Here is an 11582-nt window from a genome sequence, read left to right as displayed (position 1 = left end):
TATATAGCTTAGGTTGGGTATTGGTTAGATCACACTCGATTATACAACTCCAAACGCTCTAAACGTTTATTACATACGCGATTATTTTGTTATCTTACGCTCAATTATACCACATTACCACTCCATACGCTCTTATTTCGTAGTCGATTATCATGGCCTCCCAAAGTGCTGCTTCATCCGTCAACATGGGTGCCTCGAACACGGGAGAAACGGTCGTTCGGGTCATCCCCACGAAACGAAACCAAGATGTTTGGCAACATTTCGACCTATGCGAAATGTCTAACGGTAGCCAAAAAGCTCGATGCAAACATTGTTTGAAGTTTTATGGCAAAGATGCAAACTCCACTTTAAAAGCGCATGTACAAAGGCCCTTTTGCAAGGCCTTGAAGGACGAATCGGGAAGTAGTTCGCAGCCGGAGATGACGAATCAAGGAACGGTGTTTACGTACGACCTTGAAGCGGTACGTCAACAGTTTTCAAACTTTGTGATTCAAAATACACTTCCTTTCAACCACTTCGACAACCCTCAATTCACGGAGATGATGCAAAAGTATGTTCAACCACGCTACCAACACGTAAGTCGTTCGACCCTTAGAAGAGATTGTCTTAAAGCTTGGAAAAACGCTAAATCCGAACTAATTTCATACTTTTCAAACTTACAAACTGGTGTAAACTTAACAACGGATGTGTGGTCGGTACCTAATGGTTCGCCCGACTCATACATTTGTGTGACGGCTCATTGGGTTGACCCCGAGTCGTGGCAAATGATGAAACGAACCGTTGCGTTTCAATTGTTTGATTACCCGCACACGGGTAGAAATATTTTTAAACTCTTGGATAAAGTCATTCGACAATACAAGATTGAACATAAAATATTTTCAATTTCGTTTGATAACGCGTCCAACAATACGGCCGCGGTTGGCCATTTAAAATTAAAGTATAAACCTATTTGTGATGGAGCGTTTTTTCATAGCCGATGCATTGCACATATTATCAACTTGGCCGTGCAAGATGGGTTAAACGTGATCGAAACGCAAAGAAACAATTTTAAAAGAATGTTACGAGATGTTTTTAGTAACAATAAAACATTTTCAAGATACAAAAAATTTTGTGATGAAGCTAATTGTCAATGGTTGGGGCCCAATTGGGATTGTCCAACAAGATGGAACTCGACTTGTGATATGTTTGAGAAAGCCATCCAACAAAAAGAATCACTAATTGCGTTCATCAAATAATGTCAAGTAGGGGTAAATGTGCACCGTACGATCCTAGAAACTGGTTATTGATTGAGATCGTTACGGAGGTCCTTCAAATTTTTAAATCTTGCACAACTAGTTTATCCGGGGTTTACTATCCAACAAGCCCCATTGCTTTACCAAAAATTGCTGTCATGTGCACAAAGTTGAGTGAACTTCATTGTAGGGGTGCACCTTATTTTGATATGGGTGTAAAAATGAAAGAAAAATTTAGAAAATATTTTCAACAACTACCCGCTGTTTTGACATGTGCTGTTGCGTTAAACCCTTGCATAAATGTTGGTGGTGTTGAAGCTTTAATAGAAAAAATTTGTGATGAGCTAGAGTTAAACGACGATCAAAACCCCTATTATAACCAAACTTTAAAGAATGCTTTCAACACCACCTTGTCTAACATGTATGATGTTTACCTTACAAAATACGGGTCGTCTTCCCAAATTCATGACTCGTTAAGAGCTGTTGCCCAATCCCAATCCCAAACCGACCTTGAAATGGGGATGTACTACATGATTTGGGAAGACGCCGGTAAACGTCAAAAGGTAAACACCCCAAGCAGTGAACTTGGAAGGTATGGTGGTACCAACTTTGTGAAACACATGACTCCAGATGAATTTAGAAGTCTTGATTTGCTGGCTTGGTGGAGAGGTAAGGAGGATGAGTTTCCGATCCTCGCCGCTATGGCCAAAGATTTACTAACGGTCCAAGCTTCCACGGTAGCTTCGGAGTCTGCTTTTTCTGTTTCTGGCAGGGTTATATCGATTAGGAGGACTCGACTCACTCCACCAGCTGTAGAGATGTCTATTTGCTACAAGGATTACTTGGACTCTTTAGATAGGGCACAACATCAACGCTCACTCGAGGGGGAAATGGACTATGAGGCGGGCTTGTATGAAGACGAGGTCAATCAAGGACACACTCAACCAATGACCGATGAAGAAGCCGCGTACGACGATTACCTAAGAAATAGCTCGGGATCGGGTAGCGAGGAAAATAATGAGTAAGAAACAGCAAGTTGTTAATGTAATCGTGTCTAAGCATTCTTTAATGTTTGTATTTTTGAGTTACGAATATGCGATAACGATTTAATGTTTGTATTTTTAATGTAAAAGCTATAAATGAAAGTTATGTGTTTTTAATCTTCCAAGCAAAGAACCCTAACGAAAGCAAAGAATGGAGTCAGTCCGTTTTGCCTTGTAGTTACCGGTTTGCCTTGTAGTTACCGGTTTGTTTATACTGTGAAAAAATAATGGTTATTTAAAAAAAAAAAAAAAAACCGGTTAACCGGTTAAACCGGTTATTAAAAAACCGGTTAATAAAAAAACCGGTTTATTAACCGGTTCTAACCGGTTCCTAAACCGGTCCTAACCGGTTTGACCGGTTATGGTTTTCATACACAAAAACCGGTTATTAACCGGTCCGGTTATTAACCGAACCGGTTTTTTTAAAAAAACCGATTTGTGCACCTCTACCTACAGGCGCTATAGAAAAAAGGTTAATGCACGATTGACTGGCCCAAAATGTCAACCGGAGAACATGATCAAAGACTAACCTGTTCTTGGGTTTTTTTAAAGGATGGAAATGAAAGGAAAACTAAGAATAGTTAAAAAATGAGTGTTCTTGAGTTTTTTTTAGGATGGAAAAGAAAGAAGTAGGAGAGACTAAATTGATGTTTTTTTCCCAATAAATTATCCTCTGAGAAATGGGATGATTACTAAGGATAAAAAACCAAATTACAATATTACCCACTAATCTTTTCATCTTCGTCATTACTTCATTAGGTCAATTATAAAAGTGTTATTTTCTTTTTCTTTCCATCCAACTTAAGAACATAATTATCATTTTCTTTCCTCTAATTTCCTTCCAACTTAATAACACACCTAATTAAAAAAAATTACATTCCCTTCCCTTCTCTTTCTTATCCTTCCCTCCCCTTTCATTTTCTTTCCTTAGTTAAAAAACTCAAGAACAAAACGATTTACAAACGAAAGTTATCACTTTTTTCGTTTCTGCAAAACAATATTAATAAAAAAACGAATGTCATCAGTTATCAATGGGACACATTGCGATGCATCACAAAGTGCTCTCATTGAAAATGAATACAAAATCATGTACTCTAAACCTCTCACCAAAAGACTCTTCAGAGCTCGGTGGAAATTTGAAGGTACCATTACTTTTTATTGATCTTTTCAACTATTTAATTAGATAACTAATAACTGGAACTATAACACGTAAGGGTGTATGTAATGGGCGACAAATAAGCCCAAATTGAGTCGACAAATTGATGGGAACAACCGACATTGATATAAAATTAGCTAAGGAAACCTATTCCCGGACCCATCCCAATTACATCTTATTGTCTAATCATCTTATCTTAAATTATCTAAATAAAACCTTTAAAAGCTCACTAGTTGTTTCATTACTTTTTCATAAACTGTCAAATTGTTTTATTTTTAAATGGAACATTCTCATACATTTGACCTGAATTACGGCTATAGGTCTCACCAAACTCAGATACCTCTTAACCGGGTTATAACATCCCATTAAATTAAAAATTATCTATCAAATATTTGATATGAAAATCATATAAAATAGGGATATACTAAAAAGTATATCCGATTTTTTTAAAGATATTATTTATAATTAAGAAACAATTATATAGTAATTAAAAAAATAAGATCACACATCTCATCAAACTCAGATAGCTTTTAAATAAGTTTAACTTCTCATTTATTTGTGAAACTCTTTTATAATCAAACCTTTATTAACTTCATTACAATAAATAAAATTAAAATCCAAAAAAATATATAACTATTAGAAACAAAAAATGTAAAACATCCCCCGTAATACGAGGGGTAAAAGCTAGTAATATATATTTATGCATTAAAAACTTGGTTTGGTTGTGTTGTTAATATGAGAGCATTCTCAACATATCCCTCATATCTATTTCTAAAATTACGTTAAAAAACATTACAATTATCTCTCTTGTTCAATTAAATAATATTTTTATATTTTTATCATTACATTTTTCTCTCCTCTACTCACAACCTATTCAACAAATATTAAAAAATAAATATGAGCAAATAAAGCTTCCTTAAATTTATGAAAAAATCACTACATTTTCTCTATCCACCATATAATTTACAATCACAACCACTCACAACTCATCTTATAATTTGCAAACTCTTCTCACATAATTTTAGAGGATAGGATGAGATTACTCTAACTGAAAATTTTGGGCTTGGTTGGTTGTGTATGTGAAAGAGAGAGAAATATAATAAGTAGTTGAGTTTGGTTAGACAATGAATGAAAATAATCCAAGCTCGCCATTTCTGGCGAAGAGTTTACACATATAGTAACGGCAAAATATAAAATAGGCACTTTGTAAAAAGAAGTGTGGAAGCTACAAATTTTGTGCTTTTAGATGCAAGGACAGAATAGTTATTTTGTAAACAAAAATGTGAAAATTACACATTTTGAAAGTTTAGGTGTAAGGGCAAATAGTCATTTTGTGAAAAGAAGTGTAAAAATTACACTCTCTTTTTAGGCGTAAGAACAAAATAGTCATTAAAAAAAACTAACATAACTTATAACACCAGTTAGTGGAAAAGATGCAAGTGTTACAAAATTTCAAGCAAAAAAAGTTAATTCTAAAACGGATCATAAAAAAGTTAATGGATCAGTTTTGAAAGAAAGTAAAAGCTGAAGAGACAATTGGAAAGAGTTTAACTAAATAAGATTTAATTGATAGTTGCAAGTTTAGATTTATGTATTTAGCTTTTAATTGTTCTACAAGCTTGAGTATAAATAGATGTGTTAAAAGTAACTGTAAGTATGCCGATAATTATAAAAAACAGAAAGAGCATCTTAGTTGAGATCAAACTCTGTGTTCATGTTTTTGGGGTCTCATTTTCTACAATTAGTATCATGCGATTTTGAGATTCGTTTTTATAGAAAGGGAAGCAACCCCATTAGCTGCGGGGCAGAGAGAGAGAGAGAGAGAGAGAGAGTAGCAACAAGAACAACTAAGAAAGCAAGTAGGGTTCTTGTTTGTTTGGAATTCAAGCTTTGAAAGCAAGTTCGTTTCATCAAGGAGCAAGAACATATGATCATCAAGTAAGTCAGTCAGATCAACAAGTAGCTCTGTAGTAAGGAAATCTGATTAGCAAGTGGGTAAGGAGTAAGAAAAACTAGTTAACTGATATGCCAAAAAACTTATTATCAAGTTGGCTAGGAGCAAATATGATCAGATCAAGAGCAAGAAACTCGGTTCCAAGTTAAAGCATGAAGCACGAAAGAATTCACAATAATTTAAAAGGCTTTATCAAGAACTCAACAAGTATATAATGTAAGTAAGAATAACGAATTGAAAGAAAGATAGATAGAAAAGAAACAAAGCATGAAGAAGCAAGAAAAAGAAGAAGAACAAGCAACTAGCAAGAATGCCATTGCCCATGTGGTGTGATCGGGGAAAAGATCAAGAGAACACGTCGTTTCACGATTAAGGAGAATTCATACTAAAAGTTAATTCTGAAATAGGTTATCAAGAAAGTTAACATGTCATTTTGAAATAAAGTAAAGCTTGAAGGGGTATATGGAAAGGGTTTAATTAATAGTTTGAAAGCTTAGATTTGTCGGTTTAGTTTTTAAATATTTTACAAGTTTATCTAGTTTGTTTGAAGGTGAGAACTGAGAAGTTAGGAGTTTGACTTTGAGTTCGTCAAATTTGTGTATAGTTTGAGTAGGGTTAGTGTGTTTTATTTTAGTATAAATAGATAAATTAGAGGTCATTTTAAGTGTGTCAAGATTTATAAATTTATAATAACAGAAAAAAGTCGATGTTAGTTAAGATCAAATTTCGTTTTCATATTCTTGAGCCTGATTTCCATCATTATTTGTAATTGCCTTAGTTAATGACATTATTAACTTGTAATTCAGGGTAAACCTAAAGGATGAAAAGTGTAACTTACTTTTATATAAATATGATTTAATATGTTTAGACATTAATTAGTAGTTCTTCCGGCATATTTGTCTATTTGAGTACACCTCGAAGTGAAGGCCAAAGAGTTAGAAGCTGATTTAGTACAATGGTGTATCATGATGCTAAAGCTTTGTGTAAAGTGGGGCTACGAACAGATGAGAAGACGTTTAGAATTATTTGTAGTGGAAGAAGTCGAGCTCATATGCCGGCTAATTGTACTGCGTATCATAATATGTATGTGGGCACACTGAAAACGGTTCATTTAAAAAAGAATAGTGCAAAATAACACCATATTTTGATAAATTTATACGTTAGTGTTCATTTATTTATTTAATTGCAGGCTATAAAAGATGGAATTTTGAAAAACTTTGAGCACGTGCTTTTAATTTCTTAAAAAAAACTTTTAACACATTTTTAAAAAGTATTGATAATTAGTTAAAATGCTAAATAGTTTCATACTAACATTTGTAGGTACTACATAAAGCATTGAAAGGTTTGGGAACAAATGAATACACAAGGAGTCATTGTGACAAGAGCTAATTAGATTGATATGCAATATATTAAGTTGGATTATCATAAAAGTCTAAATGACGCGGCCATGTGGGTGAATATGTTAAAAGGTCTAGTACGTTAACGATGTTCTCCTATGTATTTGTTTGTGTATGCGTCCGTGTGTTCTTGCATATATCTTTTGTCACGTGTAGCGAACATAATTGTTTCAAGCGTGTACAACTTTAAATCGTTTTTCAGGAGTAATTTGTCCGCTACACAATTAAAAATGAAAAGTATGTGTGTTGTTCAAAAACATTAGATGTTTAAGAGAGGACGGGGCATCCGTATAGGTAGTGTCTATGGCTTCCAAACTACATGATAACACCACCCCACCCCATGTGGGTAAGGTGCATATCTTCATTCCATGACAAAGGTTTGCCACATAAGATTGATTCGTTGTTGACAATTGAAGAATTAAAATAAATTAATAAAGTTCTAAGGTACTCATGGGTAAGTGTTGCCGGTAACTTTGTGGTTTGTGGGTAATTAAGGGTAGAAATGAGGTGACAGTACATGATTGACTGATACATGAGTAATGCCCATGAGTGTTCATTCCCCTCTAAACAGCTTGTCATTATGATGTTTTATTTTGATATAAAGATAGAGTATGTGGTTATACAATTCAAGGATGGTAATGATAATGAAACAATGCTTGAAGGAAAAGTAGATTGATCAATGATGCGTGATCATGTTTTAAATGAAACATGCTACGCACGTAAGTTCATTAAAGTACTGTTGGGGGAGGGGGGTACAGGAGGCGGGAAGGGCGGTTTGGGAGGTGTGGTGGGGCCATGGATGCTTTTCAATCTCTCTCATACAAACATACACACACATATATATATATATATAGCGGTAAGGGGCTTTAATCTATAACAAGACTTTATGAACAGGGGCTTTAAAATCTCGTTTTCTACATGAATGATATATAGGGTGATAAAGCCACTCCACAACACATAGTCTATCATATTCATTAGTTTTGACTTCTAATAATGACTTTAGGCAACACCGCACCCCAAAGCAGACAATATTAACTAATACCCTTGGGGCTTGGGGCATGCATCACGTTGTGTTGATATCATATTTAAAACAAAATTGATTAAATGTCATTGCAATCATTGTAATATCATCTATGACCTAATATTGTATTAATATAATAAACATCAAGTTTAACTTTTTATTAAATTAAAATGAAACGTGAAAATTACACAAATTTAATATTAGGTATAAAGGGCACAACTGTCATTTTGTAATAAAAAATGTGAAAATTACGCATTTTATTCATCTAGGCGTAAGAGCAAAATAGCCAGGTTATAAAATCATTTAAAATCTAAAAAATATTTAACATTAGTTAGTGGAAAAGACGTAATGTGTTACAACTTTTCAAATGAATGACGTTCTTTGTAATTACCTTAGTTAATGGACAGCATGACATTCATGGTAAAACCTAAAGGACAAAAAGGTGTACTTTACTCTAATATAAATATGATTTAATATTTGCGACATTAATTTACCGTTGCTTCTTGCATATTTGAGTACGCCTCGAAGTGAAGGGTTGAAAGTTGATAGAACAATGGTGGATAATGATGCTAAAGCTTTGTTTAAAGCCGATGAAAAGAGGCTTGAGATGTAGTTCACTCTAAAACATCCGGACCTTTCTTCTATCACTATTGGCCCGAATATATCATTTTTAGCAAGCGGGGCGTGTTGTAGTTTATGTGTTAGGTTGTTAGCGTTTTATGTGATCTAGAAGTTTTCATGTGGGTGAATGCATGTGTGATATTAGATTCTAGTGTGTATACTTATTAGGTCTAGTACGCTAACGATGTTCTATGCATTTGTTTTGTGTATGTGTCCGTGTGTTAAATATCTTTTGTCACGTATAGCGAACATAACTATTTCAAAGCGAGTATAACTTTAAATTGTTTTTAGGAGTATTTTTTTTTCAAAGCGGGTATGACATAAGTATGTATACTGTTCAAAAAGAGTAGATGCTATAAAGAACTTGTCATTGTGATGTTTTATATAAAGATGGAATATGTGCCTATGTTAAATACAATTCAAGGATGTTAATGATTAATGAAACAATGCTTGAAGGAAAAGTATATTGAAGTGTGATCATGTTAGAGGGGGAAGGTTTATGTACATTTTAATCTTAACATGAGAACGTAGGAAATAATACTAATTTATAAAAAAATAAGAACGTAAGCAAACATACCAACTACAATACCAATCTACATAAAAAATAATATATAATAACAAAGAAAAAAACCTAAAAATTACAACAAAAGAATCAAAATCAAAAACAAAATAATAACAACATATACCAACAAATACTTATAACGGCAAAAGAAAAAAATCTAATAAATAACAACAAAATATAAATCAACAAATACTTATAACGTCTCATAAAAAATTAGCAAATACGAACAAAAAATAACAGCAAACACCTATAAAAATAAACCTAATTATAACAGCAAATTGGTTCTCACCGTTTTTATGTTAAGAATAAAATGCATTTGATCATGTTTCTTAAATGAAACATGTTACACGTGACTGCAGGGATGTAGGCAGCTTTAGGGAGAACGGGTTCGACCGAACCCGTACAAAATTTTGTTTTAGTGTTATATATTAGTGTATTTTGACATCAAACTCGTAGAAATTTCAACATCAAACCCGTAGAAAACCCATATTTAAGTGATAATCAATCGGTCGTCCGTCCCTCGAAATTTTCTGAACCCGTAGGAAAAAATTTTTACTACACCACTGCGTGAGTGAATATTAAGTTCTCAAACTTAAAAGACCAAAACCAGGTATGGTCTTACAATGAAACTATTTTCGTGATTTTTTCTAAACTTTAATTAGGTTCACTAATTTGGTTAGGGCAGTCAGGCAAGTTAATCAGATGAGTTTTAGCTCAACTAGCATGGAGGGGAACTAAAGATTTAGGCCGTAGACCGCAAGGTCTTAAGTTCAAATTCGATCATAACCGCTTTTACCGCAATGGGTCTTCGAGCACCGGGTTTTCCCCGAAATAGGAGATGATGGGCAATTGAGCTACCCAACATTCTCTGCGATCTTAAGCATATCAGGTCACCTTTTTTCCATTGAGTTACCTTGGATAAACAAGCTTTATTCGTTGGTTGTTCAAAAAAATTGCAATTTAATTAAAGTATTATTATGTTTATACCGTGGATTATACAGTAATTTATAATTATCATTACTTTTGACTCTTGATAATGACTTTAGACAACACCACATTAGGGATGAGTTCGGTACCGTATTGGTACCGACCGGTATTGGTACCGAAAATACCGATCTCGAAAATTGCAAATCTTGGTACCGGTACCGGTACCGAAATATTCGGTTCGGTACCGGTACGCTACCGGGATAGTACGGTACCAAAGGCAAAAATTCGGGAAAAACCGGTACTGCACCATACCGGTACCGTACCGATCCCGAAACTCAAAACTTTGATACCGATACCGAATTTGCTCATCCCTACACCACACCCAAAAGCAGAGAGAAATATTATACTCTCATGTATCACGATGTGTTAATTTAATACCCTCATGTATCACGATGTGTTAATATCATACCTATACAAAATTGATTAAATGTTAAAGAATCATCTATGACCTAATTTTTTATTAATGTAAAAGTATCAAGTTTTTGATAGTTTAAGAGTTCAACGATGGAGTAGTAGTTACTTAAAACCATAATCACATAGTTTTACAAAGATGGTTAACTAAATAGGTAATAGGTAATTAAACCGGTTAAAAAGGTTAAAGATCAAATTATAAATCACTACTCTACCGATCATACTCCTAAACTACTCTAAGAGAAAAATTATGCTAGTGCTATATGTTGAACTCTGGTCTTCACTTCAAAAGACAAGAGCTTTACCATCCAGTTTACGATTAAAATTTAAAATAACTATAGTATTACAAAAAAAATAAAAGAAAAAAGAAGGAAATGGCCAGGGTGTCAAGCACTAAAGGTGACTAGATTAGTGCTGCTTAGGATTAAAATACTATATTAGTTGCTATTCACACTATAACAAACACCAGATAAATTATCATCAAATACTTAAAATGGTAATATAGAAGACACTTATGCATTCTTGATTGCTACATGTTTGTCTCCATCATAAAGAAAGAAAGAATATTGAGGGAATATAGTGATAAACTAATATAAAGCAAACAAAACTACTACTTTGAGAATGACAATGATGAAACCTACTCAAATTACGGACTAAAACCATTACAAGGAATGTGATTTTTCTCTTAATTATATGAACAACAAATGCGGGGTGACTTTTGTAAAAAGTTCTCATGTTTGGACTGTAACTTCGACAATTTGGAATCATTTCACGTATTAGAAGTTATATGATTTGTGTGCAATCAAGTACATATATCATGTCTTTAAGTTGCAATCAAACGACTATATGTGTACTTATAACCTACATATAACTAACAATAATAAAAATGTAGCATGAATCCACATGGTGTGTTTATGGCTAGTCTTTTTCCAGCCCTATGGTCCTCTTAAGCCTAATTTTACGTTCATACCACAATTACAATAGAGCCCGGGACATGAAAAATAATTAGATATCAAACTCATTAATTTACAAGTAAAAAACTATCTAAAATATATGAATTCTTGGATTATTAAAACATGTATGAATTTCAAAGAAATAATTAGTTATTAATATTGTAGTTCTAAAAGTTTATACCTTATTGTTGTTAAGAGTAAATGTATTAAAAGTTCTAAAAGTTTTTTTTTCCTATTATTTTGTT

Source organism: Bidens hawaiensis, unplaced genomic scaffold, assembly GCF_021521415.1.
Source record: "Bidens hawaiensis isolate Kalapana, Puna unplaced genomic scaffold, B.hawaiensis_p1.1 tig00040253_1, whole genome shotgun sequence".
NCBI lineage: Eukaryota > Viridiplantae > Streptophyta > Magnoliopsida > Asterales > Asteraceae > Bidens > Bidens hawaiensis.
This window is presented reverse-complemented; position numbering follows the sequence as displayed.